The sequence below is a fragment of the Cyanistes caeruleus genome, chromosome 7 (assembly GCF_971803275.1).
Source record: "Cyanistes caeruleus chromosome 7, bCyaCae1.hap1.1, whole genome shotgun sequence".
NCBI lineage: Eukaryota > Metazoa > Chordata > Aves > Passeriformes > Paridae > Cyanistes > Cyanistes caeruleus.
In genome coordinates, this window is record NC_141707.1 from 36,344,799 (window position 1) to 36,364,117 (window position 19,319).

The 19,319-nt window shown below is 38.4% G+C and overlaps 1 long non-coding RNA gene across 1 annotated transcript; it reads right to left on the reverse strand.

Moving 5' to 3' along the window:
- Positions 1 to 1,316: 1,316 nt before the first annotated feature.
- LOC111932333 (uncharacterized) lies at positions 1,317 to 19,016 on the reverse strand. The gene is made up of 4 exons (XR_015289287.1): positions 18,821 to 19,016; positions 18,412 to 18,509; positions 5,621 to 5,777; positions 1,317 to 5,274 (listed from the first exon to the last, which is right to left on the reverse strand). It is a non-coding gene; the product is annotated as an uncharacterized LOC111932333 (long non-coding RNA).
- Between the last annotated feature and the right edge of the window lie 303 nt (positions 19,017 to 19,319).

Consider the following 19,319-nt stretch of genomic DNA (forward strand, 5'->3'; position numbering starts at 1 on the left):
TTAATTTTGCACTGGTGGTATCTACTAATCTCATACTGACATTGTCTTTGGTTAAATTTGGACAAGAAAAGTGAGTGTGGACCTGACCCATGGACACTGTGCCAGTGTAAGAAATCTGCTTAAGAAACAAAAGCAGGCAGGTATTTAAAAGAAAAAAGCAGACAAACAAAACTGTATTTTCACTTAGAAAAAGAAATTTTAAAGAGGAAAAGGGAAACAGGCAGTGTAGGAGCATTTGTTCTTGGCAGATAGGCAACTTTTTTAGAGAATATCCAGACTACAAGGGCAGTAAAATTAAAATAAAAATGGAGTAACTCAATGAAAAGAACAAAAGATTCCAAAAGCACCAGAGTAAATGTTTTACATTATGAGGAATTCAAAGGAAAAGGAGAAAAATAATGAATTTTAAATACTGTTTTCAGTAGAACCTATCTTTAAGTCTCTAATCAAAAACAGAAGTCTTTGTACAGAGCACAGCAATTATAGTTACCAAATACAGTGTGCAAGTTTATTTCTTTGGACTTTTTCTTGTTTCTTCTTTTTTCTTTTACTCTTTCTTTATTACTCCATTATTTCTCTTTCTCTCTTTCTTGCTTTCTTCTCCCTCACATGTGCACTCCACCCCTTTTTCATAATTTTTCAGTGCTTTTTCTCACTTTCATTGAGTTATTTCTAGAAAACCTTAACATGACATAGTTAAAACATGTGTGAAAGCCACACTTGTTGATTGCTGTAATACAAAGTTTCTGAAAGTGCGTTTGAGTTTTGACTGTGAATAGTTATATTTTGGTCCCAAGAATGTAACATGACCCCAGTGGAACAATATTGCTTGTTACCTGTTGAGCTGTGTTCTGTAAACACGAGCATGTCTCCCAGAGGGATGAGATACCAAAGTCCTTTGGCATCAGAGTTCTGACAAGAAGATAAAATAGGAAATTAGGCAGGGGAAGATCAGTTATCTCTAGCTGGGTTCCATTTGCTGAGACTGCAGACTCCAGAACAGAGTTTACACTGGTATCACCCTCAACACCAATGGCATTAGACAGGAAATGTCTGGTATTATAAATTAGCCCATGCTCAACCCCTTACCAGCAATGATCACACCGATCATTTCAACATCAAATACACAGTGCATAACCCTACAGCAAAAGTCTGAGTAGCTTTAAATCATTTTTCATTACAGTGGTTCAGCTTGCTGCTCTCTCTCTGTCATTATGTATCTCTCTCCTTTATTTAAGGCTTACACAATTTAGCATCAGAAACAGTTGGGAATGAAATTGTCTACATTAGAAAAAAAAAATTATACAGCAAATAAGTAAAGCAGAAATCATTGGTTTATTTTATCCCCATATCTTAACAAAACCACAAAAAGAATTTCAGAATCTCTATCTCTGCTCAATTTGGTTAAGCAAAACACAAGAAAACTGTGGATAGAAGCAGAAAAGCTGCTGTTGAATAATTTACAGTGTAAAGAAACACATGCACATCCTGCCTTTCTTGCTTTTCCAACTGATGCCAAGCTTTGTGAAATAACACATCTTGCCAGACATATCTGAATGTCATCCCACCCCCAGGATTTTCTATGAAGACAACCTAGGATGCTGCAACATTCATACATAAAATAGCTTTTGTTTTCTGCCATTATCAGGGCAGAGGAATGTTTTGATATGCACAGACTAGTTCCTCACAACATCACTGATCTTGTTAAAATAATAAATATCAGTAAGGCAATATGAAGCCTCCAAAATTATTGGTGCCCATTGACAAAATTTCTGTTTTGAGAAGAACAATAAAGACATTTTAAGAGGCTGAACATAGAGCTTTTAAAAGGCACTGCTGTAGACTGATTGTCCTCTATCATGTCTGCAGCTTCTAAGCCTTCCAAGCTGCTCATTTTCAGGGAGATTTACATTAGAGAGAAAATTAAAGGGATTAGATTAAGCATGAAGATTGTTAGATTACAAACAATAAACCAAACCTGTGAGCCTGAATAAATGAAATTATTGAGATTTTCAGGCTCACCTACAAGACTGTTTCTTTTATCATTAGTTCTTGCACTTCTGATAATTTAAGTTTTAACTAGAAAGGAAAGAAATCCATTCCTTCAAAACAAACTTATTGTAGAATTAGCATAAAATACAGCTTAAATATTTGTTTTTCAGCATGATGCTTGATATGGTACATTTTAACTAGAAGAGCATAACTCTGTTTTTCCTCCACTAGGGAAAGATCTAGGAAAAAAGTAAAATTGTATATCTTCTGTATTTCCTTGGGAGACCTCCTCTTTTCCACTTCTTTTATGATTTCTGAAGTCCCCAAAAAAGAATCACTTGACATAAAAGAAGAAAAAAATAGAAGCCATTTTCTTTTACTTCTCTGGACTACACTGTAAGTAGGAGTTGCCTCTTTTTCACCCAAGAATCCTTTTCACTCACTTATCAATAGTGACAATTTCACCAGTTTAGGAAAGACACGATTGGTTTTGACAGGTCCTAGTGAAGGATGCACCCAATTAATTGTGTGCAGCTCCCAGGCTCTCTGCTCTGATTCCTGTCCCAGAACATTAAATCTCTGTTTTCAGCAGGTCAGGTGCCATCATCCTCTCCTGAGGAGATCAATTTCCTCGAGGCTGGTAAATGAACGAATGAAGACGCCGCCGTTTCAAAAATGGTTGTTGGGTGCTGGTGGTCCACAGCAGCGAGAGGAAAGAAGCCAGGGAGTGATTCCCAGAGTTAACCTCCACACACACACAGGTGGGCCTGAGCAAGAGAAAATGCCATGGAGAGCAGGGCAGCAAAGGCCTATCAGAAAGACAAACGTTCCTGGTGGAAAGCCATCTCTCACCGTCGGGTCCTTGGTTCAAACCCGTTCAGAAGCCGTGAGATTAAACGAGGTTAAAGGGTTGAAATTACTGAGAGCCCAAGGCTCCAAGAGTTTCCTTGTACTCTCTGTGCACTTAAAAGGAAAATACAAATACACAGTGATACCAGCTAAAAATTTCAGTGAAACATGAATGCCCTTTGAAAACTACAGAAAAATAGAGCTAATATATTTTGTGTATGCTTCTGCTTCCAATGGCAAACATGGCCACATTGTTCCAGAAATTAAAGGAGTTAAAAGCTGAGTGGGAAAATGAACACTGCTCATAATAACAACAACAAAATGTAGAAAGTGCTGATAATGATAAATTTAAAAAAAAAATTGTGATATTGATGCATATTTCTGAAGCTTACCTCAGAAGTGAATGAATAGCTAAATGTAATCAGATCAAATAAAAATTGCTGATAGGAACATAATTTATACTGCAAGGTCAGTCCCCAGAACACCAATTGCACCTCACACTTCAGCACACACCCACCAAAACTTTTAACCCCCATTTTTGCTTAAGCTGGAGTACAGATGATTAACAGAGATATTCTATCACAAATGCTAGCCTAAGAAATATCAGCACCTTCCAGGTATGCCACTGACCATAAAGATGAAAAGTACCTGCACAAGTACCCTCTTAAAATGTTTTATTTTCAGGAAGTCTTAGGAAATTTAAATATGGGCTCCTTCTTTTCTATTCAGTCAAAATTTACATTATCTGAAACTCAAAATACCTTTACCTGTGAAACAGGTAATAATATTGCCTTTTCAAGAGACTGGAATTGCTACATTTTCTGCATGGCTGTGATTGACTTTTAGTGAAATTATTACTGGAGCACCTTTATAATCTCAAAGAAATATTCAGGCTGTCCTTGACTCACACAACATGGATAATATCTGTGAACTGCCTCAGTGTGGGCAGTGAAGGTCATGGCACAATCTTAAGCAGGGAGTAACATCCCTGATTATAGTTAAATATCTGCATCTAAATGACTGGGAAACAGGCACTGCACTGAGCTCTGTTCTGGTGCTTCTGGAATTCTGCCTTTCATGGCATTTGTTATTGTTGCCACTTAACTCTTTGGGAGAGGAATGAGAAAAAATGAGCTTCACATGTCAGATATTAGTACATTGATTAATACACTTCTGAAAGACATGCAGTTGATAGAAAATTAAGTTGATATAGGAACCTGCATATAGCAACCTAACCTATTGTTATTGAAGAACAATACCTCCACAGCTTCTTTCTCTTCCTAAAGTGAAACAATATGTACTCCCCATATCCAACAATCTATTTCACAATTCACCATGTTGAAAAATATGTCATTTAGAACTTTTTTTTTTTTTTCCCTACTAGCATGAGGTTTTAGTGTTGAATCCTGAGTTTTGATGCATGGCTTATTGGACAGATGACAAAACCCAGCATGGCAATTAGCATAGACAAGTCTGAGGGAGCAGAATCAGGCTTTCTTGGCAGCACAGTGAGTGCTATGCCCCAATGGATCCATTTTCTCATTTGCTTGCAGAAACAACTGCACCATTTCCTCATGCTGAGTCTCAGCTAGAATTCAGCAGCAAATGGGGAGAAGTCACTGACAAGTTTTTTCCAGCACAGAAAGTTAACTTAATTTGCTAGGAGATTGTTTTTGTGCAACAGCACCATGATATCTGACATGAGAAGGTTTCTTCTAAAACCTAAATTGCTTTCACCAATTCTTACATCACCATTTGCTTCACTCTCCTTAATGGTTCAGTTACCAAATAAGATAGAGGGAAATACTCTTCTATCCCTTTAAAATTCCAGGAATAATTAACCTCTAAAATAAACTTTTGTTCTACTTTTTGAGGAATCATTAAGCAATAATGGAAACAATAGACTTTTTAATTAAACTTCACTGGAGAGGCAATTCTGGTATTTGCTGAGCTTGTCAGATGCTTTGATAGCATTTCCCAGTTTTGCTGGCATTTTGCTACTTTTTCTCCCTGACCCTTCCTGAACTCTAGCTTTATTTTGGGAATCTTGATGTTGACAAAGATGTTCCCAGCAAACTGAGTTTTCATCTTGCTTTCAGACACGTTCTGGCTGCCAGTGTCACCTTGTGCACCCCGAGTGTGTGGTGCAGGCTGAGCTTTCTGAGCTTTCTGAGCTCACAGCGGCAGGGCAGGTTTCAGAGAAGGAAATATCCGTCATTTAGACTTGGTCATTGGCTCTCTGCTCAGGTTTTCTCATCAACCACCTGAAGTCCTGACTTCTCCAGGAGAAAGCCAGATTTCTGAAGGTGTTTCCACTCTGTTTAAAAGGGGGTGTCCCCTGACATTTGAATCACCACTACTGACCACCCCAATCTCTGTTTCAGGACTCGCAGGTACAAAACAGTGCTTTGAGGAAATCAGCCTGGGAAGGATCTGCTGGGGAAAAGGAGGAGAAACACCAATATGAGCATCTCTAGACTTTATGTCCTTTTGAATAGTCTGTACTAGAGGAGAGAAAAAGCACAGAGTAAAAGTGGGTGAAAAAGGCAGAAACAGCAGAGCATGATGAGTTTGGGAAGTCTGTGTTAGACAAACATCATTCTTGAAACGTGTGAAAGTTGCCAGACAAGGACACACACAGAAGAGTGGTCAGAGACTATATTTAAATGTTAGTGAGGGTGGTTAGACATTAATGTGTTTGCAAATCTCAGAGTAAAACGGGTATCAGAAACGAGAACAGCTCGTCCATGCTCCCCAGAGGGAAAATAAGAGAACTCACCTTCCACAGCGCCTTTGGGTGCAGCAGAAAGAAAATCTGCTGCCAAGGCCTGTCATGTTCCCACCTTCTGCCAGCACAAAATGATGAAGGCACCAACTCAAGTCTCTTCTGAAAATGCTGCTGAGGGGTTTTTGAAGTCTTGGGTAGAGGAGTCCAGCTGTAAAGGCAGAAAGAGGGGAGGCAGCTCAGACACAGTGCAACAATTAGACCTTGTCACCCAGCCAGGTAACAGGGTGTAAGAAAATGCCTTATAAGCTCCTTGTGGGGAAATGCAAACTGGGTTAGACAGGTATATCAAAGGACCTCAGGAAAGTACTGAAAATTGTACTAGGAGATTATTGTGAAAAGGGAGTTATAGGTAATTAGTAATTGTCTGCATGTGAAGAAAGCCTTGTCTGTGAAAGATCATCCAAAGGAAAAAAATATTTACTGTATTCAAACAGCTATAAGATCAATGTCTATTTTGGATCTCATAACTTCTCTCTGCAGTTATACAAATATTTCAGTTTCAATTTGTTCACTGCAGCTATGGTTAAAATAAAAACTAAACTTTTTTTGTCCTCTTCTACCACCTGTTTAAAGAATGGCATTCAGTTCTCATATAATAAATGTAAAATATATAAATAATATGTTTGGGTTTTTTAAATTTCACTAAAGAGAAAATAATTTGTTACTTAAATATTACAGTTTTCAAACACCATGATTAATTTCTGACCAGGTGGTTTTAATAGGAGCGACACTGGATTACTGCCAGGCATTGCATGAAAAATATCCCCTTAAGTGTCTTCATTATAATTATGAAAACACTGCAGTTCAGCTAAGTCTGAAAATCTTATTCCTAAGTAATCTTTCCATGACTTTTCATTATGGTGCATTAGTTTAAAGCACACATTGAACCCAGGCCAAATCAATACTTGATTTAAAGAGGAAAAATGGAAGGTTTTGTAAAACTCTGGAGGTGTCAGCGTCTGTACATCTCTTTTTTCTCCAATAAACATGCATTGCAATAACATTTTCTATGCCAGAAAACATTTGGTTTGCAGGTTCTAAACGCACAAAACCCAAACCTGATGCAGAATGCCTTATGCAAAGTCTGGAAATCCAGCTGAGACCCTCAGCTGCAGGAGGGACATTTGAATAACAGAATAAATAGGGGGCCATTTTCTGACTGACCGGCTCATTTCTCAACTCGTGCAATTTGAGAAGTGCCGAGTTTTCCCTTCCCAATCTTCCATCATCCCGAGCACACCTAGCAGAGTCTGATCTAATCCTACCAGGAGTTAATTTCTTTGTGTTCAGCAAAATGTTCAAGACTCCCTATTTAATCTTTTGTCTGTTATGTGAGCTTTTAGAGTGGGTTCAGAGGGTATAGCAGTTTTTACATTATGTGTTTTTACTGTTCTGATCTATGTGAAATCTCAGTCAAATATTTTACTTAATTTTAAATTCCTATTTTTGTGCCTTTTCCAGCAACTTTAACAAATACCATGCCAGGGCACAGCTAAAATACTAGCATTAAATACATGTTAAATACCTGGATGATTTCTAGTCTGAGCTGCACCTTCAGCTGTTGCTGTTTAACAGTCATCAATCCCTGAGAATTGGAGCAGAGTTCAATTTTTCTTCCTAATTTCCCCCTTACACATTTTCAGCTTTCAGACTCTGAGGCCTTTTGGGGGAATATTCTTCTTTCTGGACATACACATTACAGTGCTGTGGCCATGGAAACTGGAGTCCCAAAAAAGACAGAAAAGCAGAGCAGGAGTTTTTGCCTCCTCCAAGACCCAGCACTAAGTCTCAAGTCATCTTCTGCACTTCCCTTCTCTTCCAGATAATTGTTTGCTTCCAACTATTTACTTTTCTCTTGAAATGGTTTAGTTCTCATCTTAGTTTTCAACTGTTTTTAAAGGTATAAAGATTGATTACATTCTCTCCCTTTCTTTTTAGCTGCCATTTGTCACTGTTGTGAAAAATATCAGCATGAAGGCTACTTCTATTAAATGGGAAACACTATAATTCCCATGCAATTTGTCCTTGTATAAGGAACAAAAAAAAAGGAGAAAAAAAAAGAAGAAATAGCATTTCCTTCATGGCTAGATTTGATTTCCCCACATAAATCCACACCTTCACACATCCCACCCACACATCATTTCATACATGCTGCCGAGTTAGTGAAATGCCACAGACTACAAGCAAATATTTTAGAAAGAGTTGCATTTATCTTGTGAATGGCACCCTCTGATTAGCTCCCTTATAATCAATCACACTGATATCTGATTCACAAAAGCCCAAGTATGCCTCCGTAAGAGCAATTACACAGAGACCCTAAAAGAACAGATTAAAAGGTATGAATATTTGGAGAGAGTAATTTAAAAATATTTAAAGGAAATTACTTTTTAATTTTATGTATTCATCTATTTGTAAGTTAATGAAATTAATGAGGCAGGAAATGAAATGGAAATTCCACAACTTTGCATTTCTATAGTTAGTTTGTTTGCCACGAGCAAGCACACCATATTTACTACCATTCTGGAGCTAAAAATAATAAATAGTCTAATTGCAAGAGTAATTCTATTACATATTTTGCCAGTTTTCTCTCATATAATCTACAAATGTCCTAAATATTTCCCTGAGGGAGTCTCTGTTGGCCAGCATGAGGCTGAAACTCCACTGTAAATGTGTATAAAGTGACCCTGGAAAAATCAAGCATTTCTATTAAGATTGTTTTTTCCCCTTCTGCAAACAATATCTGCTCAGCTTTCTGTGTCAACCTAACTTTGAAATGAATCATTTGTGGAACTGAAAGCTGTGGCCTGAGAACTGTGAAAAAAGCAGTTTTCAGAAGATATGTGTGTACTTGAAATGTTTTCTTCCTGCTACAGATGGGGAGAGATTTGCTCGGTTCTTTCGACTTAGCTTGGAAAAATCAACACAATCAAAATAAATATAAGAAATGGGCTGAAACTCAGCCTGCAGCTCCTGTGCAATCACTGAACATCCATAAGTTTTGATCAAGTACCTGAGGTGAGCAAGAATTCTGGTGATTGATTAGCCCAGGTACTCTAACGAGGTAGCTGGGCAGCATCTCCTCCTGCTGACATCTTCTATAGTTCATTCTTGGTGGGCTGCCATCCTGAATTCTTCTTCTTATAAAAAAATCACAATTCACCATCCCAATGCAGGGACACAGAAATATGAACAAGGAATTAAGTTTTGGGGTCTAAGGTTGGGTTATTTTGTTGATAGGTGGTTTCACTGTAGGCAGGATCACACCTCTGGGTTAGGATGGACTGTGGGAGGAGATGGGAGGCTCCTAACAGACAGTGGCTGGCATTTTTTTGTTGTTTAGGCCCAAAAATCCATCATCAGTGGGTGCAGACACAGAGCAAGAGAATAAAAACTGACAGTGCTGAAATGAGGCAGGAACAGGAACCAATGCTCTTGAAAATTCTCTTCAGAAATGTTAGGAAGGTCAGCAAATAAAACCTTACACAAGGAGTAATATCTACTGATATTTGATAAAGTTCTGAACCTCAGGATCTGGCATTATGGCTCATGAAACTGGTGGGAGCCACTTGGTTGAATCCTAAGCTCCTTTTGAGAATATCCTTAGAATGATCAAAAAGAGGAGCCGGCAAAACATCAAAATCTGAATGATTGCATCTAAAGTAAAAGGGAGTCAGTGCAAATATTTGAAGAAAGTGACACCAGTAACCTTTAGGTCTTGTGAGGAGCAAAATGATAACTTTTGAGAAAAGTAAGAAGTACATCATCAGGGCAGATGTCCCAAGCTAATATAACACCAGTAGAACATATTTTACTTTTACTGGAAGACATGAAGCACTTAATTAAAAAGATCAAGTTGGCAAGAAGCCTTTTTATTAGTTATATCTAATTACAAGCAATTGCTGTAGTATTAAACAGGTAATATCACCAAAGTGTCATTTATTGTTATGAGATTCTGTGTAGTTTTAAAGCTCTGTTTAATAATACCAACAACAGTGATAATAACATTAATGTAAAAAGCATTAGCAGGAAGCTTATGAGGTCATTGTCGCTCTTGTCCTGCTCAGAAGGAATCCTCCTGGCAATTTTGGGTCTCTAATCAGACTTGTAGGATTCAAACAAATAGAAAGTCTCTAAATTGCAACATTTGGGTCTCAGCCCATCAAATATGAATGTTTTCAAGCTTGTCTGTATCTCTTGCTTTTGATCCCTCATCCTTGGAGACCAGGATGCAGCATGGCACCATCCCTAGGATCCAAGTATGGGGACTTTCTTTACATTGGTATCTTTTTTTTAAAAGAGGATGGTTTAAACCAGGTGTTTTTTCTAGATAAAATAACTAAAATGAATGGCTGGACACACAGCACTTCAAAAGCAGCAGACATTTGGCTTTAGATGCTCATTAGCTGTTCTTTGGGATAACAAAGGCATCAATCTGGATTTGATAGGGAAATCCTGTAGGTATTTCTTCTCCTAACTTGTGCCACTACCTTTACACACAGACCCTGACCCTACACTCCTTCCTGTAGCTCATTTCTCTCCTCTCATTTCAGGTGAGATACAAAATCTCACCTGACCTAGGAGTTTCCTTCTTTCACTCACACCTCACTGCAATGCTGACCAGAATGTGTTTCAGGTCTGCTGGTGGCCCACATGCCTGAATGATCATCAAGCTTTAACAACTTCAATCATTTCTAGCCAAAATTATGATAATGGCAAACTGCACAGAACTCAGATATATCAGAGCATCAAATTAAGGAACAGTTTTAGACTCACACCCAAAATTCATAAATTCAGCAGATTCCTGGAGCCATCCCTGTTAAGCCAACTGTGAATATCTGTGGGTAAGTGTAATTGCTTATGTAAGTAAAATAAACAAATAAGGTAGCAGATGACATCATATCTTTAGTTACACAAAAATAAATCTTCAAAGAAGAAAGAGGATTCAGTACATATTTATGTGAAGACAGAATCATGCCCAATATGTTAAAAAACGTTTAAGCACATTGACAATGCCCAGCAGTGCAATAGTTCACCCCCCTGTTTGCAGCAGCCCACTGGCCACACAGAAAAACTCAGCCTTGCTATGCAAGAAATTTGATTTGGAGAGGGTTTGGACCAAATTGGGTCAGCTGCAGGTTAGGAAAAAATCCTACTGAAAGAAATCCTATATGGTATATTTGACTTTAAATTTGAAGGACAAACCCTTTTAAAGTTTAAATCTAGCCAAATTTTTATTTTCTTTATGATCTTTATATTATTTTTACAGAGAGAGGTTTTGACTTCAGAGCCTGTAAACCTACAATATATCTTGATATTCCCACCTACACAAATTGTTATATGTAAAATCATGCTATCTTCTTTGATGATTTCTCATTGAAATTGGCATCATTGATATTGAATATATTGACATCTATATGATTTTAGGTGCATCAGTGCATCCTTAGGTATTTATTATTTTTGTATTTCTCATTGCTATATTGTGTTTTTCTTGGCAGCAGCTTTCTCACCTCTGCTCACGTCATTGTCTGATACAATTAATCAGCAGGAAGCGCTGGTCTCTACAGTCACTGACTCATAAATATTATAAACACTCCTTCATGGCACCCAGAGAATATAAAAATAACAATATCAAAGTGTATTTCCATGAGTCATGCAGTTACTTCTATGGTACCAAAAATACATCTTTTTCTCATGGGAAAAAAAATAAAATGGATCGTTTTGGCAGAGTTTGATTTCCAGAGAAGGAATTCACTGTATCTCTATAATTCTGCTTGTTCTTCATTTGCTCCATGGATGATTATATTCAGATTATGGATATTGTAATGACTGAATGTTTATTTCAATGTCAGTTTGAAAATGAACTATCTGAATTTGCTCAACAGAAAATAAATTCACAGTAAATAACAAAGTACCTTTGTCTTACAAAGCAAACTAAATAATGGATTCAAACTTCCTTGAGAAGAAGTATGGAATGTTTGCAAAATGTTAATTTAGAAAATTGGATGCTCACATTTGTTTCTTACATTTCCAGCTGATCTGCAAGTGGAATCACTTCTTAACCAAAGCAAGAAAGAGAAAGAAGAAATTTTTCAGAAATACTTACAGTAAACATAAGCAAAAAGTATTTATTTTTCACTTTGAAAATAATTACTAATGGTGATAAAAACCTGTGTCAGTTCCTGCTTGTTTGTTTTCCAATATACTGGCAACTTTTTCAGTGTGATCTGAGCTCCACTGAAATCCATAGCACAACATAAAATCCCCCAGTGGATAACACAAGCACACCGTGAAAAAAGTGGTACTCTGAAAATGAAGACCTTGAAAAAACACAACACACTTTTTCTCTCATCCTGCTTTAGCATTTTTACCTCTGTGAGCCCTCAGAGACCTTCAGTTTATTTTTCATGGAAATTATGAACACCTTTCTCTTTTCTTTTAATCATTCACCAATGTAGAAGACAACTCCTATTTGCAAAGCAGAGCTTTAGGACTTTCACCTCTCCCCCAGAAAAGCGTAATATAGGGAGCAGCAGCAGATAACTTCTGGTGATCTTTACATTTTGCTCCAAAGTGCTGCAATATTTGAAATGAATGCTGGAGCTGGAAAAGTCCCACATTCACAATCCCCTCAATAAGGCTAAGATTTCTTTAGTGGTCCCTGCCAATAAGACATGACATTTATTTTGGCCAGGATTCATATGTGTTGACAAGGGAATGAGCAAAGTCCTAACCCACTTTACACAGGCCATGAAATATTCCCATCAAAGGGCTGCACTGCTAAACTAAGACTGATTTTAAGAGGAGAAGAATGCTGTATAAGCATGATTCCTTGGAGCAATTATAACCTTCAAAAGGCAACCGTATAACAGGATTTAATCTAGAATAAGAAATAAAAGAGCTACATTCTTGGGTCACATATGAGATAAAGCTAAAATTCTGCATTTTTAATTTTCCTCCCAAGAAATGATTTGAAGAACATCCACTTTATTCAACTGCCAGACCTAAAGCTTTCCAAGCTAATACACTGCTTCCTTTGATCCTACTTTGGCGCAGGCACAATCTGCCTCATTGTAATATGAATCCTCTCTTTTGTTTTCTGTTTAACATCAGACACTTTAAGAGAAGAATAAAAGTCCCTGTTCCATACAGGTCTCAAAAACCTCTTCTCTGCATCCTTTGGCATTACCTCTGAAACTGGCAGCTCTCACAAGTATAAGACTCCAGCTATGATTTTCCAGTGATTTCTGGAAGCCTCCCTCTCCCACAGCTCTGGTACTCACAAACCTGCAGTTTGCACCCATAAAATACCCTCTGTCCTTACTCTGTGGAAAACACTAAATCCAAACAAGTGTTAAATACCTGCAGTTGTCCATCACATGAAGATGGTCCAGTCGAGGTTGCTGCCATGAACTCAGGCTCTCAGATTATTCACCCTGACATCCAAACAATGCAGCTTTGAGTCTGAGCTTGCCATCAGCGACCACAGTTAGGATTTGTGGCTGACCTTCTCTGTATCAAGGAATCATTACTGCTTTGCTGAGACAAAAATCACCTGCACTGTCACACTTTCAAAAATTTCAGAACTCCATATTATCACTAAATATTGCCCAGGCTCTTGACACACCTGTGACAGAGCCCAGTTCTGCACACAGAGCAATGTCACTGTGCCCAGTAAGGGGTGTTTTCAGAAAAAAAATCCCACAACAAACAAGCCCATCCCTGCAAGTGACCACTTCAGATGGTGCAAGAAGAGTTTTGTGATTATGAATCCTTGGGATTATCCATCTGTTGCTACAGCAGAATCACAGAGCAGTTTGGGTAGCAAAGTTTCTTAGAAAATATCTGGGTCCAGCCCCCAGCCATGGCAGGGACACCTTCCACCTTCCACTCAGTGTGTCATCACATCTTTCATTGCATCTTGTCAGAAAATCTGTGTACTGCTCCTCACCAAGGAACAATACTCCTTTTAATTACTCTTTTAGATATGATTGGCTCAGGTTTTCCTGACTACTTTGAAAGAAAACTCTGCAGTTTTTAATTTGTTTTTGTTTACATTTCACTGCCACAATTTCAAGGAGGGTGGACATGTCTGTATTATGGAGAAATCCTTGCATGGATGAGAATTTAACAATCTGACTGTGCAAACAAAACATTTTCTGAGTGCAAAAGCACTGCACATTCTGGCCTCGCTTGTTCAGAGGAATATAAATGAGTGGGTCAGATGGGAATCTTTATTCTTTCGTTTTTAAATATCTGCTAATGAAGCAATTGTCAGAAGGCTGAGTCATAATGTAAATGTGTTTCTGACCAAAGGTCTGACTACTCCAGCACACTTCAGAGTATCCAGAGGAGTACATCTAATCTGCATCCACTCTAGTTATTCATCAGACTCCTGCAATTATCTCAAGAGTGTTGGAAGGAAACAAGCAGACACAGGGAAATACTTGGAGCAAATTTCGATCTAACTGAACCGAAGCTGCTACTTCTACTACAAGAAGAAAGATTATTTAAGAAGTCAAAAACAATAACAGCAAAATATGTTTGGGTTCCTCCTGGCATCAGAAAGGTGGCTAACAATTGTTTGTTTTCAGCAAAAAGGCAGTCTTAGAATCACAGATAGAATAATTTCTTCTGGAAGGAACCTTTAAAGGTCACCTAGTCCTAGTCCCTGCAATGAGAAGGGACATCTTCAATCATGCTGCTCAGAGCCCTGTCTTTTAACAGGATGCACAAGTCCATCCCTCTGGATGCACAGGGGAGAGAAAAGAGACACCAGGGGACAGGGAAAAAAAGGAGGGAACAATGGCATTAATACAAAGAAGAACGAGCACATTTAGTTCAAATCCTTCAATATGATGCAAACTAACAGAAACCAAGCTGAAAATTTTATTTGAAATTAATACAAAGTAAAATAATAATATATGGTGAGATTTAGCACTGCTCATGTAAGAATAATGACACTGTCCTTTCCCCTTGAGACTATGGGTCATTCACAATTGTTACTCCAATATAAAAGCTTCTGAACACTTTTCAAGCACCTTCTCTAGATGGTGGATATAATAAGATGAGAATGAGATGAGAAGGTCTACACATCTTCACATCTTCTTTCCACAATTTCAAAAGATACTACCAGAATATGCAACCTCAGTATTTGTTTTCTTAATGTTAATTGTTGTCAAAGACCATGATCTGTCTTGACAGCCAGGGTACATTTATATGCAGCCTCTCAGCTGGAAAGGAGCTGGAGCAGAAGGAAGGATTTCTCTGGACCAGCCTGCTAGGACACGAGTTTTGGTTGTACAAACAGGCTCTAACTCTCAAGAAGGTATGTGCATGTGCTTGCACAGTGTTTCAAATATTTTTAACTTTGGATTGCCACCAACTAGTAAACTTTCTGTGTGCCTGTGCACATTAATTCTTTTCCTCACTCTAAACTTCCTCCCCTTCAGGGAAAATATGGCTTGAGATTATGTTAGAAAAATAAACACACTTGGCCCCAGGTCTAGGTCAAACATTGACTTGAAGAAACAATTGTGTCAGTAAATTATTTCTGGCACAATATCTGTCACCTGTTTCAAAAGAGTTGAAGGCAAACATGCCCATTCCTCAGCTTAAACAAATCTGGCCTCCATGCTGCTGAGCTGGCAAGGGATGCTTATATTCCTTTTCTGCTTTTTTTTAATCAAGTTTTAAAAGGTCCTTGTTGCCAGGTTTCTAAACAAACCATTTCAAGTCAGCTTCTGGTTTATTCTTTGTTTTCTGAGGAGGAATTTGAGGGCTTCGCTCTGAGGGAGTCAGTCATTTTCCTGTGCTTGTCTCTCCTTCTGCTGGAGAGTCAATGTCTGGGAAGGACTTAAAATCTGGGAAGTTAGGGACTAGCAGTCAAAGTACTCAATGAAAGTATTTGTGTAAACACCAGGAAATCAAAATCCTACATAATGTTAACATTATGGTATAGAAGAATAACAAAACTGAATAGGTGTAGCCACACACCTGCTCTGGAGAGCTCATTTTAAATAGATTGTTCAGGACTCACCAAGTGCAGCAACTTCTTCTGTTGATGCTTGTACCAGTTTGAAGCTTTTGTGGAATGTTATTATTAGTTGCTTCTCAGCTTGTTTCTCACTTTACCCCTTTCTCAAGGATTTTAGACCAATCTTGTTATTTTTCATACTAAATGAGGAAAACCAGATGGACAAGATGGATCACAGACAGCCTTGAAATTATGCTTGTTCTCCAAGGAAGGGATGAAATCCTGCAGTTATATCATTTATGAGAGGCTGTTTACTTTTACTGCCTCATAACTAGACCTTGGGATGCATTAATGACTAGAAATCACAGACCCTGTAGCAACCATTTATGCAAACTTTAGTGAGCAAAAAAAGAGTCATCTGTATCTTTCACGCTATGCTATAGGAGAATAATAATATCAAATAACCCAGAATATAAAATAAGCCTGCAATATAAAAGTATCAGCTGCAGGTCTGCATACAGAAAAAAAAAAACCAGACACATAAAACTTTACAGTCGATGTCTTTTTAATATTCTAAATTAACACGTAAGTGTAAAAAACTACTTTGCCTGTATCCTGTTAGCCAAGAAGGGCAGAGGTCTAATGTTTCATTTCATAAATTTATTTTAAGAAATAAGAAAACCTGCCTTTGAGAGGTATGTCAATGCAAAAATAATTATTGCATGCAAGCCCCTCAGCATAAAATGAAATTAGACAAGAAATAAGGGAAATGAAACAATACTATTTGAATGATTAAATCAATTTTGGCTGGGGTCATGTTGCATTAAGGGAAGACATTATACAGGCAGGACTATATTTTCCCTTCCTGTCAAGAGGACTGCAGTTCATTTGACTCCTACACCTCAGCAATACACGTGCCACAGAGGAATGTTAACTTCCACTGCCATTTTAGTGGGAAATGAAATCTTTTCCTCTTCAGTACAAACCTTGTTCCTGTGACCCAGGTATTGCTGAGTTCAGGTTGTTTGAAAATGTTTTACTGGTAGTGACCTCAGCAAATTCAATTATCAAGGGCAATCATATCTCCCCCTCTCAATGTTTGAGCAGAAAAAATCTGATTTCATAAACAAGTTCTCCTCTCAGATCCTTTATCCTTTCCCATAGCAATTCCAGTCTGGATTCACCATATCTGAGGAGGGATAACAGTCAACGTATGCAGCAACACACTTCAGAGCCTTATTCATTAAGACACCTAAATATTTAATTATCTTCACTGAAAAAGCCTGCAATTACAGCCCCACAGAGCAGTTTGTAAGCAGTGTGCAGCTGAATATATCTTATATTTTCTCAGGTGACTGATGACTTCATCACCAGCTTCTCTACATGAAGTAACAATTTTCCATCTTGCATCATATCAGACATTCTGCTGAAACTCAAGACCCAAAACATTAATTTACCTTTAATTTTCTTTTTTCCCCCAAAACATATAGTGTCTAAAAAACCCCATGATGATTCAGAGAGAGTAACATTATAGAGCATTTTGCTTTATTGCCTGGTATGCATTTTTTTTTCATTCAGAATGCACATAGAGGTGAGCCCAGCAGATGAACAGCACTGGTTTCACATCTTGCCTCAAAACTTTTTGTTTTTTTAACTCCTTCTAAGAGTTATAAAGACTACATCAAAACGTCTAGGCAGCGTTTGTGTTGTGTGTCAATAGATTATTTAAGATTCCAAAGACTCTTAAGTTATTTATTTGTGTGGTTAGCATCAAACAACAAGGCTAAGGAAAGCCTGGATTTTGGATCATGTATCTGGAATTTGTTGAAGTCATTGCTGTCAGATATTACCCAGGGCAGGAGTTAAGGAAGATTCAAATAAGTGATCAGCCATTGGTGTGGGCAGAGGAGGCTGACTGAATATCAAATAAGGACACAATGAAGGGCTGTGAGGCCTTTGCTTCAGGCCACAACAAAAACTGCAGTGCTTGGGAGGAAAACACTGCTGTGACTGGGTCTTTCCATCACCACCAGGATTATTGGATTTTCTTGTTCTCATCAAATGTGCCTAAAGAGCAAAGGATGCTGCGGTGGGCGGACCATAGGACAGTTGTGATATTCTGAGGAACAAACTCGGAAAATCAACACTCATCAGTTTAAACCTCTTAATCGGTTCTATCATTTATTCTGCCTATTCTCTTTGTAAACTCCATTATAGTGCATTAACAAACTATAATACTGAAGGCAGACAAGAAATCTAATTATCTTTTGTTGCAGAGCACCATATGCTTCTTTTAACTTCAAATAATAGGCTGAAAAACATTAGTATTTTAAATAAATCTTTGACGAAGTTGAACAAGACAGAGGAAAAAAAATATAAGTTAACCAATCTCTTCTAGTTATATTGTTTTTGGCTAAACAATGGATGGGTTTACCTTTTTCACATGCTTGTTTTGCAGCATACCAAAGGGCAAATGAAAACAGGTGACAGGGTTAGTCACTTTCATGTCAGACATCATTCCGCTCCCAGCTGTGGCCCTGAGGAAGGTTTTGTTCATGGGCTTTTTTATTATTACTGTATTTTTGGCATGCTCATCTAGCTGCAAAAGCACCAGATGTCTCCATTGACTTTTTGAATAAACAAGCAAACTAGAAAATTACAATAATTTTAAATGCCTTCATATGTTGCTCATATAAAGGAGGGTCCTGTTCTTGGGGATTTATTTTTCACTCCAAAATTTTATACCGCAAAAATAAAAAGCAAACAACACCCCAACCCACCAAAACAAAACAACCCCCTGGAGCAATACCTTCTCATGGCTGATGGCAAGTGTGGATCCACTGAAGTGGAGACCACTTTCTCAAAAGAAGAGAAACCCAGGCACTGCCTCTCCATTCTGCTGAGCATCTGTGTGCACCAAGGAAAGCGAGGCTGTGTGGCTGCAGAACCAACCCAAGCCATGATCTCTATCCAGGTCATTTTTCCAAGCCTCATCTTTTCCAAGATCATCTATTCAGGTATTTGTGTGTGTCAAATGAGGCGTATATTTCTCCAGGAGTATCTGTTTTGGTGGTGTGTTTTTATTGTTAAATGTTTAATTGATGTTAATTATTTGTGCCAGTGGTTGGCCCCAAATTCATTTCTCCCCTGAAATAGAATAATTTCTCTTTAAGTTCTCCCAACCCTTCTCCTGTGTCACTCATCCTGATATCATTCACCTTGTTCCAGAAGGGTTTATGTCAATCTCCCTTTTTTACCACTGTAAATTCCCGACATCATTGTGTGCCCTGACCATTATTCCAGACCCTTCCCTGTCCATCACTGCAAACCCTGCCCTTTGTTCTAGACCCTTCCCTGTCTGTCTCCTGACCCTCGAGGCCCCATTGGCCTAGGTGACCTGTCCTCTCCTCCCCCTCATCCCTGTTGGTCCCTGCTCTGTAATCCCGCCCCTTGCTCCTCCCCCAGCTCCCCATTGGCCGATTGATTGTACCCGCCCATTACATTGCTGCTGTATAAAATCCCGAGCACAGCTGTATTTGGGGCTGTTTGATCCCTGATTACCCCTGAGGAGCAAAGCTCCCTGGGTCTCACACCAAAGGCTCCTTGCCATCCTTTATCGCTGTCCTTGGCACTTTCACTAATACCAAAAGCAGTAGAGCATGCACCCCAACCCACTCACCTCGCCAGCCACACCCCGGAGTGCGCGGCTTTCTGGGG